We start from the raw sequence: 8,854 nt of genomic DNA, 5'->3' as shown, positions 1-8,854 counted from the left end.
ATGCTTTTCCTACATTTGCTGTGTCTTTGGGATTGTTGTCATGCTGAAAAATGAGGCCATTGTCATTAAGATGACCAATTTCCAGATGGTATTGCAGATGGAATAAACGAAGAATTCAAGTGCGTTTCATTAAAGCTGGTTTGACGGTTTGACCAGCTTTGATTATGACTGACATGCAGATACTTTAGGGTGTCTTCACTCATTCAGGAACCTTCCTAAACAAAGTTGACTTTTAGCAATGGTACTGCTACCTGGATGTAGGCCAGGCTTCTCTCAGAAGAGATGTTTGGTTTGCGAGTGCTTCTTCAGCTTGGGAATTAGCCAACTTCTGCTGATAAATGACCCATCACCGAGGGTGATGGTTTCCTTTTTCTGTATTTGGTGCCAAATGGAAAAAATGGTATATAGGTTCACTATGAGGCAAAAAACAAACAAAAAACCCCCAAACCACACGCAACAATGTATCACTTCCAGCGTGTTTTAAACGAAAAATCAGAACGGATTATGTTTTCATCACAACTGTGTTCCAGCCAGGTGAGGAGAGCTACCTTCGTCATGCTTCCCTAACCTATTAATCTCGGTTTCGTACACCTTTCAGCAAAAGAAGCATCACATTGAAGCTACTTTGAATGCATCGTGTACCTGAATATTGTTGCTTATTTGCTTGATGAATTACTTGCAAGATGACATGAAAAAACAAACAAAAAAAAGGCATAATTTCCTGTGGTCGACTAAACCATTAAGCCTTCCGGGAGGCATGTAATCAGACAGAATCTAAGCTCTGTGGTGGTGCAGAGTGAGCATGTGCACAGAGCGCTATGTTAAAGTATAAAATATATCACATACCAAACGTGCCCCACATTCTAAGGTTTTCTTGGATCAATCCAGAGTTTTCCATAAAATATTCTGAGCTCTCCTCACAGATTTATCTGCTTCCAACCACGGATTGAAATAACATGACTGAGCTTTAAGATGTTCTGGATTCAAAGCAACATCCCGGTGCATCACAGGTGTCTCTTTCAGCTTCTCCTACCACAGATTTGTTAACCGTTTGCACAAACCTTCACAGCCCTGCCAAGCATCCTTTGCTTATCCAGCAAAGCTCAGAAGCTGTCTCCAGCTAATTTATCCAGAAAGATGCACAACAACAACGTGGAGGCAAGCTGCTGAATGCCGATGTTAGGCAGCCTACCAGCTCTTATTACAAAGTCTTCAGCAACATGTTATTTATTTCTGTATTTGAGGTTCATTTTCTTGTTGGCTTTGATTAGAGCAGGGACTCAATAAACTACTTCCATTCTTCCTCAGTCAGTCTTGACTAAACAGTTTCTAAAATGTCAGGACACATACACCACCACCCGTCTTTCCAAATTCCTTTGGAAAGATAAACCCCCGCGTATCAGCTTAAAAACGCTACAAAGAACCAAGGATAGAGGAGGATTAGATCTGCCTAATTTTCACCAATACTTCTTAGCCAACAGGCTTCAGTTCATCTCAGAATGGTCAAAACATACCTTCTTAGTTGAGCCCTGGCTAGATGTTGAACAGGCACTATGCAAGGATCTAGAGATTTCAGACCTACCATTTATTAGCTCAAACATCAAAAGACATGAATGCTTTAAAAGTATCAACATCAGCTTCTCTCTGACAGCATGGTGGGAGTTTCTAAAAATAACGGAGTCTTCACTAATCCCATGCAAACGTACACCTATCTGGAATAACCCTGACATATTACAAAACAATAATATGATTACCGGTAATTTCCCAGAATGGAGTTGTAAAGGAATTAAATACTTAGAACATATATTAGAGGGAACAGAATTTATCCCATTTGACAGACTAGTTGCACAATATGGGATCAACAAGAAAAGATTTTTAGAATATCAACAAATTAAATCCATAATAAAAAAGAAATTTAACCTCAGTCAAGTTGAATTACAAACACCACCAAGTGCGGCACATTTCCTTACTCTTAAATCCCCCAAATTATTATCTAAAATATACAGAACACTTTCTAAATTAGATGAACCAATATCCCTTCCTGTTGCAAAGTGGGAAGCAGATTTATCAGTCAGTTTAGACCAAAACTTCTGGTCTCAGATTTGCTTAAAAACCTTTAAATTGATTAAAAATCCCAGTCTGCAATTAATACAATACAAAATATTACATAGAGTGCACTATACAGGTCATCGGATGTTCAAGATGGGCTTTACTTTTTTTTTTTTTTTTTAAATCACTTTATTTAAATATCAAAATTCACAATTACAAATACACAAAATACAAGCACCATGCACAAATTATTCACATCTTATTTTACATATTACAATAATAAAAGCTCCCACGGCAAATCATTTCCTAATTTCATATCTCTCGTTTTTCTTCTTCTCAGCTCAGTGACAATGTTTTTACATACGGTGAAACTACTTATCATTTTTTGTTCTATAACACCTTTAGCTCTTGTTTTCCATATGTGGACATTTATAATACACATCACCAGCCAAAACAATCTTCTTTTATTATCACTCATCTTTTCTTTAAACAAACCATGGGCTTTACATCTTCCAACAACTGCTCACACTGTCAAGGCAATACACCAGACAATTACATCCATGCTCTTTGGTTCTGTCCACCAGTGCAAAAGTTTTGGCGCGAGATATGTGAAGACTTATCGAAGTGTCTGAAATGTAACATTCCAACTTCCCCCTTAGTGTGTTTGTTGGGCAGCTTAAATAATGTCACTTCAGAAAAGAATATAGCCCATATGGTTTTCACTGCCCTATGCATAGCCAAGAAAACAGTCCTCATGAACTGGAAAAATAAAAACAATCTTAATTCTAACCAATATAGAAATTATCTATTAGATTACATTAGTCTTGATACAGCCTCTGCCACCACATCAGATCAATTGCTCTGGGCTCCTTTGATCAGCTCCATCACCTAGTGGGGGTGGGGGGTCATAGTTTGGTCCCGCCTTCAATGTTGTGATTGGTGTGGGGGTAGGGACAGGCTTAGGGCGTCGGGGGGGTTCCCCGGAGGCATCTTCCTTGGGGGGCTCAACCCGGGGTAGCAGTTATGTCCGGTTGGGGGCTCTTTTCTGACTGTTTCCTCGTAGCTGAGTGCAGCGGGGCTAGGGGAGGGTCTGTGCTGACGGACGTGGGTTACTGACCTGGTAGCCTGGCTGCCCCTGGGTGGGTCCAGGATGGGCGTGAGGTTCTGGGGGCACTCCGTCTCTGGGCCGGGGCCCTGGTCGGGCCTCGGGGCCTTGGGTCCTGGTTTGTGTGTTGCCGGGGTTGTGGGCGGGTGGGTGCATGGGGGCCCATCCCTGGCGGATGATGCCGCCGGTGTGTCGAGCCACCTGGGGGGCTCTTCAACTGGTGGGGGAGATTGTCACACCTTGCAGGAGCTTTCCTCTCCTCAGGAACTCTCTGCAGGAGGGTGAGATACAGGAGAGGTGGAGGAAGATCTCAGCCTGGGCGTCTATCGTCTCATGTAGTCTGGAAGATGAGTGGATGGTGGGGTGGGTGCAGTTTTCTCAACTTAGACATTCACATTACTCACACCCTCATTACACATACATATAGGATCTTGGGGGTGGGCACGATACATGGAGTCCATGTTACCATCAAGGTGTACACCCCACCCCTGGTGTCGTTGCCCACCTCTCAATTTTAAATACACGTAGACATTGAGGGCTAGCAGGAGGGACTATGCGCTTACCTGCTGCTCTCTGGCAGGTAGCTCCATGCCCTCCTGGGTTTTAATTGCACCTTAGAACACACATGCATCAACACTACAATGAGCGGGTGGAGGGAGGTTTGGAGTCTTCTCTCACCCCCGTTCTCTGCGGCCTGCTGGAGCGGGGGGGCTAGGAGGAGGAGTTGGCCGTCCGACTGCGGTCTGGAGTGTGGGGCCTCCCTGCTGCTGCGGAGTCGGGGCGGTCTGCCTCTCCCCACCGCAGGGAAAAGGGTAACACCACCTGGGTCTGGGTGCAGTTCCCCCCTCCAGGGGCAAGGGTACCTAGACCCGGTTCGTAGAGTACGCTTGGGGAGTGTGATCGTGTATACAGCGTCTCTTTATGTCTGTCTCCACGTCGGTTGAGTGTGGAGTGAGTGCATATGAGAGCATGAGGGGGGGAATGGATGTTTGTGTCTGTGTGTGCCTGTACGTCTGTGTCTATATGTCAGGTTGGGTATCAGACACCACCTCTCTGGGACATCTCAGGCCCTCCAAGGTTTGGAGGCCTATCTCCACCCACCACCACTTCCCCTGCCAGTGGCGGACTCCCTCAGGTGTCGGTGCGTTGGTGGTACTTTGTATCTGGGGGTGGGCGTCTGGGTACACACCGGCTCACTCCTTGGCGGCCGCTTATTGGGGCCTGGAACCTGGGGCTCGCTCGGGCCACTTCGGAGGTGGGGTGCCCCCGGCCTCTCGGCCTGGGGCTTGGTCACTCAGGCACAGCTGGCTGCCGGCGGAGCTCACGGGCGCGTCACTGCAACTCCCCCTGGCTTCTGCTCCGCGGCTGCTGAATGAGCCCTCATCTGGGACTCTCCTCAGCTCTTACTGGGACAGTGGCGCGGCTGCCCCTCTGTGGGTCTTCCTTGGTCTCTTGTGTTCTGGGGGCCTCTGGATGTCTGGAGTTTTGATCTCCTCCATACCTGCTTCATGCCCTGGAGGACGGGGCTGTGGCTCCCCACACTCCCTAGCAGATCATTACATGGAGAAACCTTTGGAATGCAAGCATGCTGATCCACACAGGTATGCACACAGGTGTACACATGGGTATTCACAGACGCGGACTACAGCTTTCTTGGCTGCGGCCTCAAAGCACATTGTGCGCTGTCTATCTTGCGTGCTGCACAATATCGTTTATTATTTAGTAACTATTGATGCTATTGAACTATTGATGCTGCTAGCTAGTTTATTCTGATGGTGCTTTTTTTTTTCTTATTATGTTGCTCTTTGTTGTTTGCTTTCTCTTCTGTTTTTTTTTCTCCATACAGGTGACCCAGGTGTTTTGTTTTTTTTGTTTGTTTGTTTTTTTTCTGTCTTCCCCCCCTTCTCACCGTCTCTTCTCCCCTTTGGTTTTCTTTCTCTCCCTCTCTTTCTTTCATTCTTTCTCCCTGTCCTATCCCACAGTCATGTCTGTCCCGTTTGTAGCAACTGAAAATAAAATAAATTCATAATTATAATAAAGGTCAATCAAATGGACCAATATGGCAAGGCCACGATGATCCACTTGGTAAAATAAATCCGCTTGGCATCTTTCTTGGCCTTAAGACAACAATTCTGATGGCTATAAATCCAAACGGGACCAAAAAATAAATAAATAAATTGTGAAATAAATATCATTTAAACAATCAGTTGATCTTTTAGACAAACACAATCTGGGGTCAATACTGACTGATCGGATAAAACAAACAAACAAAAAACAGTTGACCTACAAATTTCACTGTGTCCACAGTTTCTCTTCTTTCATCAGTCACAGAGTTGCAACAGAGAGAATCCATACCTGAGTGACGTACTCTGCTGTAATCGGCAGAAAGTAGACTTTGTCAGCCAGATCTTTGGAGGTCTGGGCCCTATTTCAGGAAGGCGGTTTAGTGCAAACTCTGAGTAAGTATGGCATGAGAGAGAGAGAGGGAGGGGGGGGGAGAGGGAGAGAGAGAGAGAGGGAGGGGGGGGGAGAGGGGGAGAGAGAGGGAGGGGGGGGGGAGAGAGGGGGGGGGGGTGAAACGAGACAGAGAACCGCTCTCGGTGTAAGCCAGGCCCAGTCGCTTGGCGGCCGCCTCGCATCTCTCTTTTTCCCCCATCTCCTTTCTGTAATACACCGGTGGCTAGCGGCCCTCTGTTGTAGCTCCGCGTTAGCCACCACCCAACAACAGAGTTATTTTTTCCACATCGAACAGCATCTGGACAATCCACCACCTTTCACTGTTTTTACCATTACTAAAATGAATAAATGAATCACCAGCCCATATAAATGAAAAGTAAGTCCAGCAGCCAACCAAGAGTCATCATGAAAGACTAGGGGGTGACACGAGAGCATGAGCGGGCCTGGGTGTCAGCCAGCCAGGCCTGGGTGTCAGCCAAGCCGCGCTAGCCAGCTAGCTGCCATGCGGCGCTAGCAGTAACATGTGAGAGAACTGTTGCTAATATGGGACTTCTTGATAAAACGAGCAGATATTTGAAGTTTACACACCTACATTCTCGCCTGAAAATAGGGGAGGCTGTCATAAAGTTCAACATCAGTAACTTAGCGCGCACAGCTGTATAGAAACTCTGTGGTGCTAGCTAGCACGCAGTATGAGTTATTGTAACTGTCAGCACAACGAAAATAAACTACACCTAAACTCAGTTTATATCTGACCCAAATAGAGTGCAGTTCATAACTTCTTACCTGAAATTCAGTTCACCTCACGCTCTGACCGGCAGCCGCTTGCTTCTCCTGCCTTCGGTTTCCCTTATCCACGATTGAGCTCCGCGTTAGCCACCACCAGTCGATCAGCGGCTGCCTCGCATGTTTCTTTCCCCGCATACTAGGGGAAAGAGACATACACCGGTGGCTAGCTAGCTCCGCGTTAGCCACCACCAAACAACTCAGTTATTTTTTCCACATCGACCAGCATCATCGGCCCATATAAACGAAATATACGTCCAGCTAAGACAAAGACTGTTTGCAAGCGATCGGGGGTGAAAGGAGTTAGAGACGCCTCACTGAAAGGGTGCTTTTTAGCGAAGGGTCGCTAGCCGCGCTAGGTAGCTAGCTGGCTAGCAGCAACACACAAGAGAACTGTTGCCAATATGGGATCTCTTGATAAAACGAGCAGATATTTGAAGTTTACACACCTACATCCTCACCTTAAAAGTTTATTTTGCGACCTAGAAACACTAATAAAATACATATAAAACGAAATGGTGGCCACCATTGTTTGACTAGGTAGAGGCGTGCTATGAATTGTGGGATATGGAGTTTTCCACCAAGCATACACCCTTGCGGTTACCTTAACTATTAGATGGTTCGCGCAACCTTAAAAATTCCAATGGCTCCTGAAAGCAGCGCCGCTGTGGCGCCATTGATATTGTCCTCATTACGGTAATCCAAATACAGGTAGACAGGCCGTACATACCACTAGAGAGAGCCAGCACACCACAAATGAAGTTTGAAATCTGTTTCTAGGGGGCCAAAAGTTGAATCTTTCTCATGGGCCTAGAAATGGGCCAAAATTTGCACTAAAATCTAAATATTTAAAAAACTACAAAATTTATAAACACCAAAAGTCATAGCATACTAGTCCAGACCCAGCCGCACAAAATGATATAACATATGTAACCCTTGTGTCAAAACTGTGCGGCACATAAGCGCGGGAAAGTTTTCACTAAAATATTAAATTTCAGGCGGAAGATGGATAATAATAATAATAAGAATAAGAATAATAAGAATAAGAATAAGAATAAGAATAAGAATAATAAGAATAAGAATAATAAATCCGAGAAATAGTAATAAGTGTGCCTTTTGGCATAGGCACACTTAATTAAAACTAAGTAGCTGCCGCCATTGTTGGAAACTGGAATTGGCTGGGCCGCGCTATGAATCGGGTTTGGCCACAAAGGATACACCCGACCCATCCTTCTGTTAGGATGCCTGGGTCGTTGACCCAGGGTATTTGAGTTTATTATATTATTTATACTTAGTCTTTGGTTTCTTTGAGTTCTGTCTCATGGGTTATGTCTCTGTCTTCTTTAGTTGCTCTGTCTCCCCTATCACCTATATTCCCGTGTTCAGTCAGTGTTTGTGTCTGCCCTGGTCCCACGTCTCTGTTCCCTCTGTAGTGTCTGCATGTGAGTCTGTGTTATGTGTTTCCTGTTTTACTTTGAAGGTCTCTGTCTTATCTCAGTGTGTTCAGTTTACGCTTCCTTTTGTCTCGTCAGTTCTGATTTGCCCCAGCTGTGTTTCCCTCCTGTTATTCATTCCCTGATTGCTCCTTCTGTGTATTTAAGCCCTGTGTTTCTCTGTGTCCGTGTCGCGATCTACCGTTTATTTTGCTGTGTGTTTTGCCCGTCCACCGGTGTTAGTTTATTTTTGACATTTTCCAGTTATGCCATGTTTGCGTTCAGCATTAAAGCTGTTTTTGTTTAAGTTCTGTCTCCAGAGTCTGCACCTTGGGTCCTTTTCCTGTCTGCACACAGCCGCACCTAACAGAAGATCGCGACCAGAACATGGACCCTGCAGACTCTTCAGCTTTTGGATTCAACGCTGAGATGGAGCGGATGATTAAGCTCCTTGACCGCATTGCTCAGGCCAATGATTTGAGGACCATGGCAGTTGGGCTAAGTGCTGTAGATGCCATCATTCGGAGCAACCCTCGGCTTACTCAGTTTTCTATGGACACTGTGCTGGGCGGCTCCATAGCTGCCTGGAGGGAGCAAGTCAGGGCTGGCGAGCTTGCTCTCTCTACCTTCACTTCCACTTCTTTACCGCCGCCCCAGGACAACACACACTCACCACCTGCCTCGTCGCTACCTCAGACTGCCTCTCCTTCCTCACACCAGCCGGGACCTTGTTCGCCTGCCCATTCGCCTGCCTTTTTCCTGGCGGCCATGTGGTCGGATGAGGAGGAGGTCTCCGTATCTCCGCCAGTTTCAGTTCCCTCATCTAGAAGGAAGCGACGCCATCGTCACTCCTCTCCTCGGTCATCCGTCCAGCAACCTGTCTCCGCTGGAGGGTCCGAGGGGCCCGTTCAGCCACCTGTCTCCGCTGGAGGGTCCGAGGAACCGCATCAGCCACCTGTCTCCGCTGGAGGGTCCGAGGAAGCGCTTCAGCCGTCTCTTCCTGCTGGAGGATCCGAGGGGCCAG

This window comes from Simochromis diagramma, unplaced genomic scaffold, assembly GCF_900408965.1.
Source record: "Simochromis diagramma unplaced genomic scaffold, fSimDia1.1 OVJJ01000613.1, whole genome shotgun sequence".
Taxonomy (NCBI): Eukaryota; Metazoa; Chordata; class Actinopteri; order Cichliformes; family Cichlidae; genus Simochromis; species Simochromis diagramma.
Note: the sequence above shows the minus strand (reverse complement) of the source record.